The following is a 22,988-nucleotide window of genomic DNA, read 5'->3' on the forward strand; positions in this document are numbered from 1 at the left end:
AGTGGGATTATAACAAAGTGGAAGCGACTGGGAACGACAGTAACTCAGCTACAAAGTGGTCAGCCACGTAAAACGACAGAGCGGGGTCAGCGGATGCTGAGGGGCATAGTGCGCAGAGGTCACCGACTTTCTGCAGAGTCAATCACTACAGACCTCCAAACTTCATGTGGCCTTCAGATCAGCTCAAGAACAGCGTATAGAGCTTCATGGAATGGGTTTCCATGGCCGAGCAGCTGCATCCAAGCCTTACATCACCAAGTGCAATGCAAAGCGTCAAAGGCAGTGGTGCAAAGCGTCAAAGGCAGTGGTGGTGTGGGGTTGTTTTCAGGAGTTGGGCTCAGCCCCTTAGTTCCAGTGAAAGGAACTCTTAATGCTTTTAGCAGACCAAAAGATTTTGGACAGTTTCATGCTCCCAACCTCGTGGGAATAGTTTGGAGATGGCCCCAAACTATTATGCATATACAAAGAAATATTTTACAAGAATAAAATTACACAATTCTGAAAAGAGCTGTGAATTTGTTTCTAGTTTTGTGCCATACTACCTGACGTACAAATTATGGAAGATCTAGGATGTCTAGTAAAACAGTCACTACATTCTGCAGAATGAACATCATACCCATGTTCAGTCTCAGTGATTCTAGTGTCAAAGTATGGGCATGACTTGGCTCACTGCAAGAGGCATTGGCAAAAAGGAATTCAGTGGTGTATTTGAGAATTTCACAGGAGGATATCAGCCCAATCAGTTTAGAAGTAAACCTGGTGTTCAATTTGATCAAAGAGCAACAGAACAGGTGAAAATACAAAATCAAGCATACTTACGTCTAAAGAAAATGAAAATTAGATATGGAATGCCCCTTAGTCAATACCCAGACATAAATTCCACTGAGATATCATATTAAGTCAACTAAAGATCAAAACTTTTACCCCTTTCTGTAAAGAGCATTTACTTTACCTTATTTGCACAGATTGATGGAGATATGAGGTGTGCGAAATATTTCATGAAGCTCTATTTTAACTGCTGAAATGTTAAAAACTTCTCCTTTCACGATTCCAGATTGTGATAAACATCCTATATTATGTCACAGTTTGCCATAGAAATTAGAAGATATAACAAAAATAAATTTTTAATAATAATAATAAATTGCTGACTACATCTGAATATTGTGAATTTTTTCCCTCATCTTGCTTGGTGTGTAATAACCTTAACATGTGCTCATAGCACGACATTGCAGTGGCAGTGAGAGTTTGTTAAATAATGGCTGTTGTGTGTCTATGGCCTGCAGCTTTTTTAATGTTTTGAAGTTCACAATAGCGTTACTGTGTGTCTTTAACATTGCAATATACTGCATATACATTATACTGGCACATGCCCATAAATTAATTGAAATTTTAAGCTATGAATTAATATTCTAATGAAACTTATCTGCATTGGAATGAATATGAAATACTTACTAGAATACTTCTAGTCCTTCTTAATTTAGGTACACGCGCATGCTCGTCATCAGTATTTCCAGACGAAGAACTCTTCAATAAAAGAAGAAAAACATACAACATTGTTGAGGGAGTTGCAGAGTTAAATCAATGTAAAAAAGAAGCATGCTCATAACATAGTTAAATTGTCGGTAGATTTAATACTGTATGGAATGATTTAACTTCAGCCTGTTACATTTGTGCAACTAAGACTGGGAAGGTGCATTGATATGAGAGCCTATATTACGTTCTAACATTTCTTCTCAGAATTGTATGAAAGTTCATTCATTCTGAATTGTTAGTGTGCTATACTGTAATTAGAAACTTCTTGTCATTCAAAAGTTCAGCTGAGCCCATGTCCTGATTACAACTTCAGAAAGCTTTTAAAAACTAATGACTTTTAAAGAAATGTACCTGCCCAGAACTGCTGTTGTTGCTGTGATCCTTCAGAGGCTCTGACTGATGAGACATAGGGGTGACCCATGCAATCTTCTCAGGATTGGAATTTCTCATCTGTAAAGTTCAAATGTACATGACTACGAGAGACTTGAACATGAATAGGTAGAACAGGTAGCAAGAAGGAGTCTTGACTATGACAGTGGCTAATGATTCTCTTTGACAAAACAGCAAAACTGTGTCCTACTCTGTCATCTGTAATATTATATATTTTAGAATTAAAATGTGAGATAATGATAAAACATACTTTGCAAAGCCCAAGGTATGCTTAAAATCCTACACAATTTCAGTATTGAGTATATAACTTAGGCTGACAAGTATACACACACAAGTTAGTCAAGTATGAAAATGACCTTAAAGTAAGCAAAATCTGTACTGTGCCCTAAGAAGCACTTGTAGAAAATTCAGAGTTGGTGATTTTCATGCCTAACAAACACTTGTGAATAACCACAAGAGACTTACCTTATCACTTGCTGAGGAACATGCAGACAGAGCAGGTCTGGACTGCAATGGCAGACAGTCCTCTTGAGCACTGCTCTCTGAAATTGTGTCCTTCTTAGACCTCTGCAAATATATGGTACAATTTTACAAAATCATGAATTAGTACACAACTGAAGAGACGCTATGCAATTGAACAAAAACCCCTTTAAGAATATTATCCTTTAGACAAGAATGAGAACAATCAAAAGGCTTCAACTCCATACTTTAAACAGATTTTCAGAAAGTAGGTGGTTAAATCTTGGCCCGTCATGATCACTTTTGTCATACAAATAATAGTGATTAATGATTTAATTGTTCACTGTATGTAAGCCAAAAGTAGCTGAATTAGCTGATTAACCTGTGTTTGCTTAGTAGCTAAATAATAAACTACACTGTTGTGTGCATATACATACTCACAAGTGTCTACAGATTAATAAGTTATGAAAAGAATTATGAGTAGAGTTTTTCCCACAAAGAACTAAATCATCAAAACGAATTTTGCCATCATACATGCTAAAAACTTTAGAACTAGCTGCACTGTTAACCAAAACAAACATTACTCACTCTAAGTCATAACTGTTTTCATAAGCCTCATAATGTCATCAAGTATATTTATTTCCTCACCACAATGCACCCAGTTCAAATTCTGCTTTTTGTAACAATGACTGTGAAATCTAATGACTTACATAATTGTGATCATGTCAAATAAATTTAGCGTTTATGTAATAACTGTGACAAGCTTACATTAATGAGGTACATCAATAGTTCCATTCAACAACAGTGAATACAAAAATTAAAAAAAAAAATGAATTCAAGGTCAAAAATACTTTGAGGACGCCTAACACACTTTATGACCGTCTAATTATCACAGCTCAAGATATACTTTTCCCCTTTGATTTTCTAATTCTACATATACTGTAAAGATGCTAAATTCAATTTCAACCTTGTTGGCAATTTTCAGATCTAAGAAACACTTGGGAATGACCACAAGAGACTTACTTGATCACTTGCTAAGGAACAAGCAAACAGAACAGGTCCTGATTGCAACAGCTGATAGTTCTCTTGAGCACTGTTTTCTGATATTGTGTTCTTTCCAGTCCTCTGTAAATATATGGTACAAATAGACAGCAAGTGTGACCAAAGTACAAGAAATGCTACGTAATTTAAAGATAAGTTCTCTGTTTATGTATAAAAATATTGACACTTTAGAATCACAATGAGACAAATCAGAAATCTTCAGCTCCAGACATTGACCTGGATTATCTGCTGGATTTTCATCTTTGGTTGGAATAAAATTGGTCCTTAATTACATAAAAAATGTATTTACAAACAGTAAACAAGATTAAGAAACTGAATTCTAAAACTTACAGACTGAGGTAAAAGATTTCAACATTAAAATCAGACATTTAGACAGGCTTTATAATGCTTACATCTGTCACTCAAAGTGCTTATGCACATTAAGGCCTAAACATTCTTTGTGAGGACGCTTAACACATTTTGTGACCAGGACACAATTCAAAGACAGACTTCCTATATACATAACACTTCTATTACATTGGACCAAACATAAAGCAGAAGACATGTTACAACTTTGCAAAACTCAAACATGCACTGAGATATGCAAATGTAGTGTTTCCTCACTGCTTACACACATTAAGGCCTAAACATTCTTTGTGAGGACGCTTAACACATTTTGTGACCATGTGACTTGTGGGGACACTATCCTGGCTGAGAGTATTTTCCCAACATCTCTCTCATTTACACATATTTAACCAAAGCCTGCATCGTGGGGACTCCGTGAAGTCATCACATACAACAAACATAACTGACAAAATATGATGTTCTGGAACTTCCAAACTTGCTCACGATATACTTTTGCCCTTTCATTTTCTAATTCTATATATCATAAAGCTACACGTATCAAAGTTGGCTATTTTCATATCTAAGGAATACCTGTCAATGACCAAAAGAGGCTTACCTGATCACTTGCTGAGGAACAAGTAGATAGAACAGGTTCTGACGGGGATGGTGGCTGATTCTCTTTGATGTTACTCTTGGAAACTGTGTCCTCCCTGATTTGTTCAAATATGGTACATTGAGAAATTAACCAAGAAATTCAAAGACAGACTTCATATACACATAACACTTCTATTACATTGGACCAAACATAAAGCAGAAGACATGTTACAACTTTGTAAAACTCAAAACATGCACTGAGATATGCAAATGTAATGTTTCCTCACTGCTTACACACATTAAGGCCTAAACATTCTTTGTGAGGACGCTTAACACATTTTGTGACCATGTGACTTGTGGGGACACTAGGCTAGCTAACAGTATTTTCCCAACATCTCTCTCATTTACACATATTTAACCAAAGCCTGCATTGTGGGGACTCCGTGAAGTCATCACATACATTAAACATAACTGACAAAATATGACGTTCTGGAACTTCCAAACTTGCTCACGACATACTTTTGCCCTTTCATTTTCTAATTCTATATATCGTAAAGCAACATGTATCAAAGTTGGCTGTTTTCACATCTAAGGAACACCTGTCAATGACCAAAAGAGGCTTACCTGATCACTTGCTGAGGAACAAGTAGATAGAACAGGTTCTGACGGGGATGGTGGCTGACTCTCTTTGATGTTACTCTTGGAAACTGTGTCCTCCCTGACCTGTTCAAATATGGTACATTGAGAAATTAACCAAGAAATTCAAAGACAGACTTCCTATATACATAACACTTCTATTACATTGGACCAAACATAAAGCAGAAGACATGTTACAACTTTGTAAAACTCAAAACATGCACTGAGATATGCAAATGTAATGTTTCCTCACTGCTTACACACATTAAGGCCTAAACATTCTTTGTGAGGACGCTTAACACATTTTGTGACCATGTGACTTGTGGGGACACTATCCTAGCTGAGAGTATTTTCCCAACATCTCTCTCATTTACACATATTTAACCAAAGCCTGCATCGTGGGGACTCTGTGAAGTCATCACATACAACAATCATAACTGACAAAATATGCCGTTCTAGAACTTCCAAACTTGCTCACGACATACTTTTGCCCTTTCATTTTCTAATTCTATATATCGTAAAGCTACACGTATCAAAGTTGGCTGTTTTCACATCTAAGGAACACTTGTCAATGACCAAAAGAGGCTTACCTGATCACTTGCTGAGGAACAAGTAGATAGAACAGGTTCTGACGGGGATGGTGGCTGACTCTCTTTGATGTTACTCTTGGAAACTGTGTCCTCCCTGATTTGTTCAAATATGGTACATTGAGAAATTAACCAAGAAATTCAAAGACAGACTTCATATACACATAACACTTCTATTACATTGGACCAAACATAAAGCAGAAGACATGTTACAACTTTGCAAAACTCAAACATGCACTGAGATATGCAAATGTAGTGTTTCCTCACTGCTTACACACATTAAGGCCTAAACATTCTTTGTGAGGACGCTTAACACATTTTGTGACCATGTGACTTGTGGGGACACTAGGCTAGCTAACAGTATTTTCCCAACATCTCTCTCATTTACACATATTTAACCAAAGCCTGCATTGTGGGGACTCCGTGAAGTCATCACATACATTAAACATAACTGACAAAATATGACGTTCTGGAACTTCCAAACTTGCTCACGATATACTTTTGCCCTTTCATTTTCTAATTCTATATATCGTAAAGCTACACGTATCAAAGTTGGCTGTTTTCATATCTAAGGAACACCTGTCAATGACCAAAAGTCACCTGATCACTTGCTGAGGAACAAGTAGATAGAACAGGTTCTAACGGGGATGGTGGCTGACTCTCTTTGGTGTTACTCTTGGAAACTGTGTGCCATTATTGTTTTCCACATCAAATGGATGCTCTCTCTCGTCCACTAAGCGAGGAACAGGAAGCTAATATTCTCATTTACCTCCAATATATCATATCTTTCCCACTTTAGCTAGAACGTGATATTACTCAGGAGACAAACTTGTTGATTGTCTTATTTACCACAGGACTGACCTCAATGCAACCACATGACATCACAGTGTGACAATGAGGGCCTAGTCATACAGGAACTTTGCCTATTTGCCATATTCTTTTATAATAAACATTTCTTTCTTGTTTATATATAATAATTTAATAGCACTTTAATATGCATAATAGTATTTTAATAGTATTGGATATGTACACTGTTGCAAGTATTAACAGCCTGGGTTCCCTTAAATTTTCCTACTCGTTACTTCTCAGTGAGAAAGCAAACAGTAGGTTTAAAGATTGAGATTTAAGTTTTATTACAGCCAATCAAAAGTACTGCAACATGCAGAATTTAACTGCTCTTGTTCTTTCAGCTCTAGAAAACTGGAGACTCTGATGTACAGAAACTACGTTTTTAAGAAAAACAGCTGATTTCAGCCCTGCAGTGCAGGAAAGGCACTAGATTCACACAATTACTAGCTGATTAAAACATGTAAGGGCTCCCCAGTAAAACATCTCAGCATGTTGTTCTGTTTGTCTGATCTGCTGCAGAAAGTGCTCAGAACTACAGGACTGCAGGACCACCTCTCAACCAACACCAGCACCATGCCCTCCCCTCCCCCCACTGCTGACCTGCTCTGCTCTCCCTGCGCTCTCTCCCCTCCCCCCACCCCCTCCCCCCACCGCTGCTCTGCTCGCTCTCTCGCGCTCTGCCCCTCCCCCCTCCTCCCCACTCTGGGCGAAACCCGGGCAGCGAGGCTGTAACAGCGCTGCGCTCCGAACAGAGTTCGGCTCTTTCCGCCTGTCAGTACTTACGGCGGAAATACCCGAAGTCATACACGATTTAATGATTGGTTGGACTCTGCAGAATCTGCCTAGCAACCAATACGCACTTTGACTTTGGTCGCATTCGGGCCACAACTTTTAAAGAAATAAGACAGAAACTTCATCTGTGAAGTTTTATGAAATGTAATTACATGAAAACAGACATGAACTGATTATATGAATTTCCGCGGGGAAAAGCCCACTAATCACACAGATTTTAAGTCCAAACCCAGCTTAGATGGTCTTGCCAACCGATTTAATGGGGAAAAGGACATATGATAATGCCTCATATGAATTGGTGACAAATGCCAACAAAGTGTTTTTATTACACAGACAGGAAAATTTGCCCGTGTAGGGGAAACAGAAGCGTAGGGAATACGTGATGTTACCTTACAGCAGTGCGTCTAAAAATATGTTTAGCGTCTAAAACGCTGTTTAATAGTCGCCAAACTCGCCGGTGTAACTGAGCTGTCAGCGAACGCTCCGAGGCTCCGAGGCTGAGCTGTCAGCGCTGCTCCTCCGCCCTGCCCGGCTCGCTCCGCTAGCCTAGCCTAGCCTAGCCTAATTAGCAGCGTTCATTCGGGAAACTAACGCCTAAGAACCGAATTCCATGTCCTTTCCCGAGTCTTAAGGATAAACAAACGTCTTCAAACACACAAAAAAACACAAACCAGCATAAATAGCGAATTCCTTACCTTTCTGTCCGTTTGGACGAAGCAGAGAAAATCACCAATTAGCCACACAGCCGTGCAGGAGGAAGCGAGGCAGGATGGGAAATGTAGTTTTCGGCGAATTCCTGTCGTAGTGTTCACGGACCAAGAGAGCAGCTTCAAAAAACTACAACGCCATTTTAAAACTTCAGAATGTGGCTTTCTCGCGCAGCTGCGTTAGCTGATTTCACTCTTTACAAACACGTTATAAAAATGCAAAAATGCATGGATATACTCTGAAAAACTGTAGAACTATGACTGTAACTCACATTTTACGAATTATTAGCTTTACTGCTGCACAAAAATAAGTAGCTGTACTGACTTACTGAATGCTCAGCATGTTAACACTATTACACATAAAACACGATTAAGTTAACAATTCTGTTAGACTTAATAATTACTCTATATAGATTTTATGGTGTAATATACATTAGGAATGTACTATACATGTTTATCAGACCAAAAAACTGGACATTTTGTGGGAATTCATATTACCTTCACAGCTGAACATGTTCGTTTTAAGCGCTAGGTCTGTTTACCTACTAGTGCGCATGCGCAGTGTTGCCCTCAGGGCGGATTTGCATAAATTAGACTTGCATAGTGTGTTAAGCGAGCGGGCGTGGCCCCATCCCTTGCAAAACCAGCTCCAGACTACAGAGGCCGCTGTGGAGCACAGCTTCACACACACACTTCGGTTCCAAACCTTCCTCCTGGGCTTTAGCTAAATCAAGCGCGAGGCACCTAGTCATACCCTCTGCTACACGTTTTAAGGGGTCTCCCTCATGGGGACCATGGTTTTTGTCCCCATAACGTTTTGCGTCCCCATTTGGTTGGTGTGTAAACAGGGTTGTGTCCCCATGAAAATAGGAAAACAAGTCCACACACACACGCTCACACACGCTCACACTCTCACTCACGCTCACACACACACACTCTCACACTCACACACACACACACTCACACACTCACTCACACACACACTCACACACACACTCTCACACACACGCTCACACTCTCACTCACGCTCACACACACACACTCTCACACACACTCTCACTCACACTCTCACTCACACACACACTCTCACACACACTCTCACTCACACTCTCACTCACACTCTCACTCACACACACACTCTCACACACACTCTCACTCACACACACACTCACACACACACACTCACACACACGCTCACACTCTCACACACACACTCTCACACACACGCTCACACTCTCACTCACGCTCACACACACACACTCTCTCACACACTCTCACTCACACACACACTCTCACACACACTCTCACTCACACACACACTCACACAGACACACACACACACACTCACACACAGAAATAAGTCACATCATCTTCGTAAATAAATCCGTGATTGTATTTCAAGCCTGTCCACTCTGGTCCGCTGCATCTCTGTCCAAGCCCTCCTTAGCGTCCCGAGCAAGATCCTGATACTGGTCCAAACCCCTGATGAACCCCAACCTACGGTTGACACATTCCTCATGCTGAATACTGTTGTGGTGTAGTGAGTAATACAGACTGTAAGTTAGCTGACGTGGCTGCTGCGCTACACGTACGGCTGCTACACACACATTCACACTTGCCAGCGCACCCTGAGTGAGACCTATGGACCTCCAGTTTCACCAAGCAAGAGAGCATGAAACACAGCCGTCCACCAGAGCGAGACGGAGATACAAAAATCAGGACCACTGTCCACAGGCCAGACCAGATTTCAGCTACATTTTCCTTTGAACAGCGTCAGAACAACTGAGTGTTTCTTGCCCCACAATATTCTTTTTAGATCAACTACATTTTCCATATTAATCAACGTCCTTCTTTAAGTCCTGGCACTTTTGGCTCAAAACATCACTTAAAATGAGCTTGAATGTGACCACAAATATCCCTAATATTACAAATGCACATTAAAGGACGTCTTTTCTTTCCGTACAGTGGTGCATCTTTCAGCTGTTATATTAATGTCACTGCATGGTAAGAACAGAAACGTGACAAAGATTCAGCAGAAACGACATTTTGTGCTTTGGCCCAGGAGCTACAGAGCAGCACTGTGTTAAAAAAGATGATTTTTAGTCCTAAATGACGTCTAATTTGCCCTTAAAGGGGAATTCCGTCTATTTTCAAAATCTGGGATAATTCAGTGGTTGAAATATAAAGTCAGGGGTTTGATGTGATTCATGTGCTGATGAACTTGTAGATAAACTCCACAGTGGTGGTGATGGGAACCAGGCGTCCCAATGTCTACAACATGAATACATCCATTTTATTTACTATGCAGAACCACGAGTGAACCTACATCTGTGTCCTGTGTTTCTATGTAACCTTGATGATGGTAAAATAGTGGTCAAGCTGTTTTGCCCCTCATGTGTCCCTCTACTATGAATGGATTAGAATAAACGGATTAAAATACGTTTTAGAGCAAAACCCTGTGTTACAGTGGTTCTGTGACGGTGTCTCAGACATTAGGCAGTGTATTCATAACTATTTCATGCAGTGACTTTCAGTGAGAGCTTTTTAAAGCATTAAAAAGTTTCTCTACAGCAAAGCGCTTCACACCAAATCACTCTGAGTGACTTTGCTGACATGCTAACCAATCAGTTATGCAGACGTTTTGAAAAATCAGGAGTTTCCCTTTAATTTTCAGGCAAATGAAGACATAAATGTCCATTAAATGACACCTTCTGCTTTCCATAAAGTGTTTCAAACTGCTGGACAAAACCTACAACCAGCTTTTCACATCTTTGTAAATCCTCTGCTGTAATAATGTCCTTGCATAGTAAGAACATGAATGTGACGAGAATGAACCAGCGCTGGTAAAATACCTGGGGCAGAATTCCTTTTAGCACAGAGATGCTATGAAACAGTAACCAGGTCTGCCGTTCACTAAGCCTTCCAAGACCTCCTCTGCTGAAGAGATCGGGGTGTAACCCACTCAAAATATTAATGATCAAATAAGTTGTAATCCACTCTAAAAAAATATATTAACCTCCTCAGAAAATTATAGTAAACTACATTAATTAAAAAGAAAAGAAATAGATGAATAATAATTATAAATAAATAAATAAAGGAAAAGATTATGGGGGCGGTTTACGCTGCTGCACATGCTCAGTGAGTACGGGGTGAACCCAGCAGATTGGAGGGAGTACACTGTAAAAAATTATATCAGCTTCAACTTAAAAACTTAAGTTCAAAAGCTGCCTTAAAGTTTTAAATTAAATGAAATCATTATTACCATTTACTTCAACTCAAGACTTAAAGTTTAGTTCGGCTTTACTAAAACAAGGTGTGTTTACTGGTTCCATTTACTGGCTTCAACTTACAGTTACAAGTTAATGACATTACTTTTTAAGTTAACATAATGGTCAAACATTTATTGTTTTAAATTGTGAATCTTAGTTACATCAATAAAGACCACTTCTGAGGCAATATCTCATTTTTATTTTCTTGGATTAAACATTGAATATACAATAAAGAACTAGAAAATCACAACACAAAAACAGTTCATGTATAATGGTACCAAAGTACTTGAATACACATGTATAAAAGATACGCATGTATGCCAGAATAATTGATCAAATTTTATGTGTGGCCTAATACATGTCAACAGTCTTAATTTCCTGTGTAAGTGCAGGTTTGTTTTAAACTGTAACAATAGAAAACATGAAAAAGAAGCTGTGTTGTGCTGACATTCAGTTCTCCCTCATGTGCAAGCATGTCACACAGCAGTACGGTCACAAACACCTACAGTCGAGCCTCCTGTATCTACTGTAATTCAATTCACAGAAATAAAATATTAACCCTTATTTATTAACAGAAATAAATAAAACAAATCCAAGGAATTTGTTAGGCTCATTCTGCTGAGGGACACACCTGCACATGAAGGGAGTTGAATTATGGCAAGTGTGGGCTTGGAAAGGCAACTCCTGGAATAACAACATTCTACAAACCCATCAATGTCAAGTATAGGACGGAACAGCCCACGTAGATGATGACAAATTGCATCAAAGTTATTCTGTGTGCAAGTAAACTGCAATGTAAAACCAACCAACCGACTAAATTTGCACAATCCTATGAACTTTGGTCCAGACTTTCAGGTGCAAAAACGCTCCAAATGACCAGAGACTTCAACTAACCGACTAAATGTACAATCCAACAAAAATATGAACCTTGGTCCAGGCTTTGGTCCAGACTTTCAGGTGCAAAAATGCTCTTAGACTTAACAGTTTGTTTCTCAGCCCGTGTATTCGTGCAGAAGCTTGGTCTGGTTTGACCTTCATCACCACTCGCTGCAAAAACTCAAAGGAATACTTCATAGCTTGTGTATATTCAAGATTCACACAATATATGATGCCCATAAACATGGCAAAGCTGCATGCCGCATCTTTGAGGTTGTGTAGTACAATGGTCTCCTCCACCACAACTGCCACACTGAAGATATCCCGAGGAAAGGCATCCTGTAGAGCACCTTCATGGCCTATCAGGAGGCCAACTTGCATCCCCTTCATAGCCACATCCAATGTCTCACCATGAGCCTTCAAAATCAGAAAAATAAAATCGTCACCATTTTGTAGCTACAACCCATAACACTCTATTGGGGCAATTCAAATAAAGCAACGTTATCAAACTGATGTCAACTCTTGCTGGAAAATTAAATCTGCATCTCCATGAAGCTTGTCAAAAGACAAAGTGCTCCATACATCCTGGTAGATACTGCATAGTCCTGATATGACAGTGGACCAACACCAGCAGACGACATGATTCTCCAAACCATCACTGACCATCAGTAAATTTTACATTTCATTTGTAAATGAAGGGAGCAGAGTCTGGAGGAAGAGTGGAGAGACACACGGTTCAGGCTGCTCGAGGTCTAGTGTGAAGTTTCACCAATCAGTGATGGTTTGGAGAGTCATGTGATCTGCTGGTGTTGGTCCACTGTGTTATATCAAGTCCAAAGTCAGTGCAGTGTCTACCAGGAAATTTTAAAGCACTTTATGCTCCCCTCTGCTTACAAGCTTTATGGAGATAGAGATTTAATTTGGCACCTGTCCACACAGCAAAAAATACATTTTCATTAGCTGTAAGCCATAATCAACAGTACAAATAAATAAGCGCTCAAAATAAATTATTCTGTGTATTTGATATTTAAGAGTTTCACTTGAATTGAATTATTGAAATAAAATTTGATAATATTCAAATGTTTTGAGATGCACCTGTATGAATGCAGTCAGTACAGAATATAAATTTATATTCTTACATCACAAATCCTGATGACATCTGCTGGATCTTCTGACACTTTAAATAGCTCAACACAATTGTGTAAAAAGTATGTTTTCCAAATTCAACACAAAATGGCAATTGTTGACAAATGCAGTGTTAGAATTATTTAACCCCTTCATGACAAGTTTATTTAGTACTAAAAAAGAAAAGCACCCTTTTTCTATTATGACCAACTGCAAAATGTGACACCAACACCTGGCAGCTTTCCTGAACAACCCTAGTAGCCCTTGTTCATGGGCAATTGTCTCCAATTATTTATGGGTTTACAACAATATTTAAATCCCAGCAAAGGATTTTTAAGCATCAGGAAATGGCAGATTCCTAAGGAATGCTGCAAGAAGGTGGCATCACATTTTGTCCCAACAAATGGATGCTGTTAAAATTGCAGCAGTCATTAAAAGTGTCATTTTGTCTAAAATTTGGAGAAAACACTTGCTCATTTAGTGGTTCTGGGCTATTTAAATTGATCTTGCTTGTTTGGTTTATTGCAAATAGCTGATAATTGTTATATTTTTCTAATAAACACAGCAACCATGGCAACCGTATGTTGTGAGAAACAAGATGCGTGATACGACACATTGGCTGTCATCATATCCTGCACTTACATCTTTCTCAAGGCAGTCCAAAATCTTCTTTCCAGACAGTACTGCTGCTTTGTACACCTCCAGCAGTCTTGGGACCAGATGATCACAGCGAACTTTAGCAATTGCATTGGTTTCCTTTCGGTGTTTCTTCACATGCTGTGCAAATTCAACATGGGGTTTTCGTAAATACAGCTGAAACCCCGTCTTCCACGTCCATGTTTGTCTTTGTAGTGATTCACAATAGTTCTTTCATTATATGAAACAAAATTGCAAAACTTACAACTCCACTTCATCCACAGTTGTAGTCCCTGGGTTTAAAAATGTATTTGTACCTGTAAAACAGAAAATTACACATAAGAACTTCATACAGGAAACATTCATTTGGTCGTATTAGCCACAAAAACAATGGAAAGAGTAAGAATAAATTATTTTAAAGAAGAACAATCTTTAATTGACAGAAATACATGTAAGCTAACTAAGTACATAGCTAGCCAGCAAGTTCTCAAGCAAACTCACAGTCATTGCTAACCAAAACCCGGAACAAATAACCATGATGAAGAGGTGGCTGTCTCGGTCTGAATCTACTGCACCATGGTTCGTTTTTTTCTAGAGTGGGAAAGCACATTTTCGGACTGTTCGTAACAATTACAAGATGTTTAGACAAGCTATTTTCGTTCATTCAGCAAGAAAACAATAAAAAGAGTAAAATAATAAAAGATGGTGGTTTTGCCGAAATACACTGATTCACTCGCTACACCTGAGACTAAAATGGGCGGGAAGACGTCCCATAGCTAGCTAAATTACCAGTCTCTAGCTAGCTAGAGAAGCTGATAATATATACATTGGTCTTAAGGTTAATAAAATGTACAAGATGACAATTTCATTAGTTTATCTAAGGAAACTGCGCAAAAGGCGGAACTGGCTGATAATAGATTTGCTAGTTAGCGTTAGCTAGTTAGCTAACTAACTAGCTAGAGTTTGGTTTGCCCGACCACTTTTTAGCCAGCCATTTTCTACAACTTGGCTAAGCTAATAGAACTGGCGTCTTGTAAACTTTTTATGACCACATGATAATTTTATTGCATGTATAGGTGCAAGAAAACTCAGTTATAAGACTTATTATAAGATTATAAGGTTTTCAACGTAACGGACACTTCACTGCTTCCACACTTACCTCACGCCGCTTTATGGCGGTCTCTCTCCCTCTGGCTGGGCTGTGCTTGCGTTCGTGGTCCCGCTCTACACATGTATTCATCCGCCGCCTAGATTAGTTCCCCAAGGTTAATAGTTGTTTAATATGCACATCCTCGATTTGTGATTTACTTCTTCTGTATTTTAAATTATTATTGCTTCTGGAATATTTGTAAGACACGTACTATCAAAAAGAGCATATTAGTCCAGTGCTATCATCACTTCATTGGCTACCTATTAAATTCCGTATTGATTATAAAATCATTTTACTAACTTATAAAGCCCTACATGGTCTTTCCCCTGAATACCTGCAAGACCTTATTTCTCATTATGAGCCATCACGACCACTCAGATCCCAGAGCGCTGGATTATTAATAGTTCCTAGAATTCAGAAGGTTTCAGCTGGGGGAAGAGCTTTTTCTTATAAAGCCCCCAAACTCTGGAATGATCTTCCAGAAACTGTTCGGGACTCAGACACAGTCTCAGTCTTTAAGACTAGGCTGAAAACTCACTGTTCAGTTTAGCTTTTGGTAGCAAATGTTCCCCCTAGATAAAGGTAGCAGATCCAGGGGTCCATGGACACAGGGAATTATAGTAAACTGAGACGCTGGTGCTGTCGTCCCGCTGCTCGCACGCGGTCACTCAGGTTTGTGGACGGTGGAGCGGAGGGATGCCAGACTGTCTCAGAGTGCTGCCGTGTCTGTGTGTCCTTCTGGTTCTCTCCTGTTAGTTAAGCTGTCATAGTCAGATCTGCCGGAGTCGTTAGCCACACTCTGGGAATGTTTACATTCCCTGTTTATGTACAAACGGATAGAACAAAACTAATTCCCTTTACCTGCTTTCTTTCTGAGTAACCAACCGCCCACATGTCCGGCTGGACACTGAAGGACGACCGACTGCCGAGCCCTCCTGCTTCCCATTTCAGACCAGCTGCCCACGCCTCAGCTACCACCAACCACCTTGGACGAGCTGCCCACCCTACGCTGATGTTCTCATAGACTCCTAGATATTCCTACTACCAATATTACTGCTGTTAATATTAGTAGTATAATCACTTGTAGGTAGTTTGACCAGAGGAGGATGGGTCCCCCCTGGTGAGCCTGGTTCCTCCCAAGGTTTCTTCCTCAGTTCTGAGGGAGTTTCTCCTTGCCACTGTTGCCCCTGGCAACTGGGGGGTTTCTGTACATTCTTTCAGTCCTGTGGAAACTTTGTCTTTTCTGAAATCCTGTAAAGCTGCTTTGTGACAACATCCGTTGTAAAAAGCGCTATACAAATAAATTTGATTTGATTTGAAAAAGAACACTTACTTTTTTCAACCCAAAACGAAGTGCTTTTTCAGTGGCGCATTAATACAGTGACACACCAAGACATAGCCAGAGAATCTCTGGCATGGTCATAACTCACAATATGAAGTTCATTTGACTCCTTAAAATATCTGCTTCATTAAATTAACTTAACAATACTTGTTGAAAGACTAAAAACTCACGAACTATAGTTGAAATCCGAAAACTCAATATGAACAGTTAGGGTAACTAAAGAGTGTAAGTTATCAGAACTTAAAGGCTAAATGATGTTTTACAGTGCATATACTGCACTCATAGGCAGAGCTGGGCTCTCATTTCACTTCTGAGGACCACATAATTTGGACAAATCATTCGTATTTGTGGTGGAAAGTCTTTAGAATAACACTTCCAGTTCCACAGGATTTCGTAGTGGAGGCCAAATGTGGAAGCAGCGTCGTCTGAAAGCCGAACCGAGAGAAAGACTCGATTCGCAGTGATCGCTGCTGAACATCACAGCAGGCTTTGCCTCCGCACTGCACTCCTAAACAAAGCTGGGCTCTTACTTCACTTCTTCACACACAGCGTAGAGAGACGTTTTAGAGGAATGCTGATGGTCCCACAAGGCTTTTCAGTGGAAGCAGAACTCTGGATCAAACCTGAACAGAGAGGAAGACGTGATTAACGTACTTTAACACCTGAAAAGACTCAAATGCCCTCAAACTAAGCTTTGATCTGATGTCATTACTCAGACCAATCATTCACAGGGCGCGTCGTCCTTAAAGGAGCTCCTGCAGGTCAGTGGGACTTTGTGGTTAAAGCAGAAGTGTTTTGAAAGGCGTGATTCACAGTGAACACACGAGCATCATGAGAGCCTTTATGACTCTGACCTGCATTCAGAAACGAGACTGAGCTGCAGTTTAAATCAGCCGGGCGCAGATTATTCCCACACAGCATTCCCATCCTCTGTCGGTTCATTAGGAACGGATTTCACCACCAGAGAAGATTTTACAGTCGGATAAAAAAGTCCTGATCACAGTTGAGCTTGAACTTCGTTTGATTTTATTCCAATGCGGTGGAGAAAAGTCTTCACATGAACTTTCCCAGTTCTGGAATACTGGAAGCCCAAACTGGAAACCACAGGGGATGGAAAATAAGCGGAGAGGAGGTCGTGATGCGCAGCAGACGGTCCTGTTACTCACAGTATTCAGACCTGGGCTCCGACTCTCATCTCATTTCACTGGTCCGGATTCTTCACATCTCCTTGTGGACGAAACCAGTCCTGCGTGTTCGTTGATGCAAAATAAATGAGACGAGTAGATCAGACTGAAGTGAAACAAAAAGTTTTATTACAGAATTCTGGAGAGGTTACAAACAGAGAACATGCATCATGTATCTTCCAAGTAAGCTCTGACCTCCCAATGTGTTCTGACTCCTTTTATACCCTGAAGCTGAATGTGTGTGTGCGTATAGGCTAAACCTAAATGTGTACATGTTCCTGTTTAGTGGGTGCAATGGACATATGGTTTACCATATATAGATGTGAAAACCTCATGTTCTAACGAAAACCTCACGTTTTAACGGTTAAGCGCAGACCTACTTCAGTTTGTGGCCTTGGCCAGTTTCCTGTTGCGTACATCTCTGCATGTTTGTCACATACTGCCTGTTGTAGCTGCCCTGCCATGCGAATGTCATAACTCTTTAACGCTAAGCGCGAGTTAATGCCTTCTGATATTAATGCTTAAAAGTATACTACTACAAACATTAATACTCAAAAGTATGCTACTACAAACATTAATACTCAAAAGTATACTACTACAAACATTAATACTCAAAAGTATGCTACTACAAACATTAATACTCAAAAGTATACTACTACAAACATTAATACTCAAAAGTATACTACTACAAACATTAATACTCAAAAGTATGCTACTACAAACATTAATACTCAAAAGTATACTACTCCAAACATTAATACTCAAAAGTATGCTACTACAAACATTAATACTCAAAAGTATACTACTCCAAACATTAATACTCAAAAGTATGCTACTACAAACATTAATACTCAAAAGTATACTACTCCAAACATTAATACTCAAAAGTATGCTACTACAAACATTAATACTCAAAAGTATACTACTACAAACATTAATACTCAAAAGTATACTACTCCAAACATTAATACTCAAAAGTATACTACTACAAACATTAATACTCAAAAGTATACTACTACAAACATTAATACTCAAAAGTATGCTACTACAAACATTAATACTCAAAAGTATACTACTACAAACATTAATACTCAAAAGTATGCTACTCAAAATGTAAAAATCCACATCCTTCAGACATGGTCTGGAAAATCTTCAAAGGAAAACTTACATTTCCATAAGACTTCGCACTGGAAGCCTGAAAGCAATGTGGGATGAACACTGACCAGCGAAGAAGACGTTGATGAATCTGATTTAACAGCACGTGAGACAGAACATGAACACACAGGCCACTCCCACTGCTGTTACATCACGAGGCTCACTGAAAGAACCTGTGAAGAACCCTTTAATCATGCACAGGGATCTTTGAGTGTTCATGGTTTTGTATAAAAACTAATGAATTACTAAAGAACCCTTAAAGAACCATCATTTTTAAGTGTGAAGATGAACTGCAATTCATGCAGTTTCCCCCTTTATTAATGTGTTATAACTGTTTACTAATGCTCTTTAAGGTGTTTATAGCCTAATTAATAACCAGTAATAAGTTCATTTTAAACCATTCATAAAACGCTTATAAGGCTGGTCTCATTCGAAGTGGTACTGATAGAATTGAGCCTGATGAAAGGAGGTCTAGGGAGCGCTGGGCTTACTCTGCCCGTCTGTCTCACTGTTTACTGAAAGCCGTGTCCCAAGTCTAAACCGGAGCGGGCCTGAGTCCACCGTGTGGGCGGGATTAGTCCTGATCTCCAGGAAATAGTTTCAGAAAGCTTTGTTTATCGGGAGAGAACACCATGGTTACACAAACTAAGTGTTCTTTAATGGTTAAAGAAAGAAATCAAAGTTAGTTCAACTCAAAGAACTTTGCTCAGAACTAGTTGGACGTCTTAATACAACAAATGTTCTCCGATATTTCTTTTAGCGTTGGCAACAAATCTCAGCCAGTAGATGGAGTGAAGGTGGCGTTGTGGTTGTTGCTGCACAGGCTAAAATTGTTTTATAGTGTAAGTGCTTTGATGATTCTGCCCCAGTTTTCAAAAAGATGTAAGTTTCAGAAATTTTACTTCCACTAAAACTTAGTGGACCTGAGTGATCAGAGCAGCTTCCTCTGTGGGGGAAAGTTGAGTGGACCTGAGTGATCAGAGCAGCTTCCTCAGTGAGGGAAAGTTGAGTGGACCTGAGTGATCAGAGCAGCTTCCTCTGTGGGGGAAAGTTGAGTGGACCTGAGTGATCAGAGCAGCTTCCTCTGTGGGGGAAAGTTGAGTGGACCTGAGTGATCAGAGCAGCTTCCTCAGTGGGGGAAACTTGAGTGGACCTGAGTGATCAGAGCAGCTTCCTCTGTGGGGGGGAGTTGAGTGGACCTGAGTGATCAGAGCAGCTTCCTCTGTGAAGACCAAACCGAAAGTAACTGAGGAGAGTAGCGGTAACTTGTCGCCCCCCGAGTCCGAGAGAAGACCCCCCAGATCAGCGCTGTGGACTCAACACGGTGAGATTATTAATCCGAGAAATGAGGAAGATCGGCTGGAGATCAAAGCAGGACCGGCTGCTTGTGTTTCCTCGCGGTTTAAACCCGTTTTAATCCGAACTCAGAACCGGACTAAACTCCTCCTCCGAGCTCCAAACTGTGTGGCGGTGAAAGGCGGAGCCGCGGTTCTTCCCGAGATGAAAGGCCTGAAAGGTTTGAGTTAAACAGGTTTAACTGTAGAGAAACGCTGTAAAGCTGGATTTACTGAAGGAGCAGCGACCAGCGCTGCTTTACCTTCAGCTCCACTCGCGCTTTCACTCACACAAACTCCAGGTCGATTGATTACTGCCCCGCTCGCGACACTCTGATCGGATTTTATATAAATATGTATATTTACGGGTTTAATGGAGAAACGAGCCGCAATAAGGAAAATAAACACACAAAAAAGTAGAAAAATAGATAAAATCATAACTTCTCCTCCGAGCTACAAAATGGCCGCCGGTGTTGTGTCGCTCCTCACGGGAGCGCGCACGCTAAGTTTTTGGCTCCACCGCGGAAGTAAATATACGGCAATACAGAATGGAGTCAAATTAGGGTCTTTAATGGTGACGAGAAAATAATATATCGCAAATATAAGATCAGCATTTCGCGTTTTACGTTCCTCATTTTTTTTGCGCTTCTCTCTTTTCTTTGCTCCGGTTTTACCCTCTGTGTGGGGGCGGGGAAAGGGGCGTGGCCAAGAGCGAAAGGCGTGCCGTGAACGTTCCGCGTCATCAGTTGGAGCCACCGTCACACAGCGCGGCAATTCGGTTTACTGGTATCATGGCAGACGGTCGCCCAGCTGGACCACAGCTATATACACTGATATATATATACAGGTATATACACTGATATATATATACAGGTATATACACTGATATATATATACAGGTATATACACTGATATATATACAGTTATATACACTGATATATATATATATACAGGTATATACACTGATATATATATACATACACAGCTATATACACTGATATATATATATATACAGCTATATACACTGATATATATATACAGGTATATACACTGATATATATATACAGGTATATACACTGATATATATACAGGTATATACACTGATATATATATATATACACAGCTATATACACTGATATATATACACAGGTATATACACTGATATATATACAGGTGTATATACACTGATATACAGTGGGTTGCAAAAGTATTCAGCCCCCTTGAACTTTTCAACCTTTTGCCACATTTCAGGCTTCAAACATAAAGATATGAAATTGACATTTTTTGTGAAGAGTCAACAACAAGTGGGACACAATCGTGAAGTGGAACGAAATTTGTTGGATATTTTAAACTTTTTTTAGAAATAAAAAACTGAAAAGTGGGGCGTGCAATATTATTCAGCCCCCTTGCTTTAATACTTTGTAGCGCCACCTTTTGCTGTGATTACAGCTGCAAGTGGCTTGGGGTACGTCTCTGTCAGTCTTGCACATCGAGAGACTGAAATTTTTGCCCATTCTTCCTTGCAAAACAGCTCGAGCTCAGTGAAGTTGGATGGAGAGCGTTTGTGAACAGCAGTTTTCAGCTCTTTCCACAGATTCTCGATTGGATTCAGGTCTGGACTTTGACTTGGCCATTCTAACACCTGGATACGTTTATTTGTGAACCATTCCATTGTAGATGTTGCTTTATGTTTTGGATCATTGTCTTGTTGGAAGATAAATCTCCGTCCCAGTCTCAGGTCTTTTGCAGACTCCAACAGGTTTTCTTCCAGAATGGTCCTGTATTTGGCTCCATCCATCTTCCCATCAATATTAACCATCTTCCCTGTCCCTGCTGAAGAAAAGCAGGCCCAAACCATGATGCTGCCACCACCATGTTTGACAGTGGGGATGGTGTGTTCAGGGTGATGAGCTGTATTGCTTTTACGCCAAACATAAGTTCGATTTTGGTTTCATCTGACCAGAGCACCTTCTTCCACATGTTTGGTGTGTCTCCCAGGTGGCTTGTGGCAAACATTAAATGAGACTTTTTATGGATATCTTTGAGAAATGGCTTTTTCTTGCCACTCTTCCATAAAGCCCAGATTTGTGCAGTGTACCACTGATCGTTGTCCTATGGACAAAGTCTCCCACCTCAGCTGTAGATCTCTGCAGTTCATCCAGAGTGATCATGGGCCTCTTGGCTGCATCTATGATCAGTCTTCTCCTTGTTTGAGCTGAAAGTTTAGAGGGACGGCCGGGTCTTGGTAGATTTGCAGTGGTCTGATGCTCCTTCCATTTCAATATGATCGCTTGCACAGTGCTCCTTGAGATGTTTAAAGCTTGGGAAATCTTTTTCTATCCAAATCCGGCTTTAAACCTCTCCACAACAGTATCTCGGACCTGCCTGGTGTGTTCCTTGGTCTTCATGATGCTCTCTGCGCTTTAAACAGAACTCTGAGACTATCGCAGAGCAGGTGCATTTATACGGAGACTTGATTACACACAGGTGGATTCTATTTATCATCATCAGTCATTTAGGTCAACATTGGATCATTCAGAGATCCTCACTGAACTTCTGGAGTGAGTTTGCTGCACTGAAAGTAAAGGGGCCGAATAATATTGCACGCCCCACTTTTCAGTTTTTTATTTCTAAAAAAAGTTTAAAATATCCAATAAATTTCGTTCCACTTCACAATTGTGTCCCACTTGTTGTTGACTCTTCACAAAAAATTACAATTTCATATCTTTATGTTTGAAGCCTGAAATGTGGCAAAAGGTTGAAAAGTTCAAGGGGGCTGAATTACTTTTGCAACCCACTGTATATATATACACAGCTATATACACTGATATATATACACAGGTATATATACTGATATATATACAGGTGTATATACACTGATATTTATATATACACAGCTATATACACTGATATATATACACAGGTATATATACTGATATATATACAGGTGTATATACACTGATATTTATATATACACAGCTATA

At 39.8% G+C, this 22,988-nt stretch overlaps 1 protein-coding gene, 3 long non-coding RNA genes and 1 pseudogene across 4 annotated transcripts in view; 2 read left to right on the plus strand and 3 right to left on the minus strand.

Moving 5' to 3' along the window:
* Positions 1-20,460, minus strand: part of LOC119261989 — a 36,277-nt gene extending 15,817 nt beyond the window's left edge. The window contains exon 1 of the long non-coding RNA XR_005129322.1: positions 20,296-20,460. This is a non-coding gene — a long non-coding RNA (uncharacterized LOC119261989). The remainder of the gene's footprint in view (positions 1-20,295) is intronic.
* Positions 1-22,988, plus strand: part of LOC108416826 (NACHT, LRR and PYD domains-containing protein 12-like) — a 578,836-nt gene that overhangs the window by 70,881 nt on the left and 484,967 nt on the right.
* Positions 2,479-6,439, minus strand: LOC119261995. The gene is made up of 3 exons (XR_005129328.1): positions 6,186-6,439; positions 3,406-3,507; positions 2,479-2,490 (listed from the first exon to the last, which is right to left on the minus strand). It is a non-coding gene; the product is annotated as an uncharacterized LOC119261995 (long non-coding RNA).
* Positions 12,185-15,189, minus strand: LOC119261978. The gene is made up of 3 exons (XR_005129312.1): positions 14,999-15,189; positions 14,105-14,156; positions 12,185-12,495 (listed from the first exon to the last, which is right to left on the minus strand). It is a non-coding gene; the product is annotated as an uncharacterized LOC119261978 (long non-coding RNA).
* Positions 19,860-22,988, plus strand: part of LOC108416308 — a 22,274-nt pseudogene continuing 19,145 nt past the window's right edge.

The sequence above is a fragment of the Pygocentrus nattereri genome, chromosome 2, assembly GCF_015220715.1.
Source record: "Pygocentrus nattereri isolate fPygNat1 chromosome 2, fPygNat1.pri, whole genome shotgun sequence".
Lineage (NCBI taxonomy): Eukaryota > Metazoa > Chordata > Actinopteri > Characiformes > Serrasalmidae > Pygocentrus > Pygocentrus nattereri.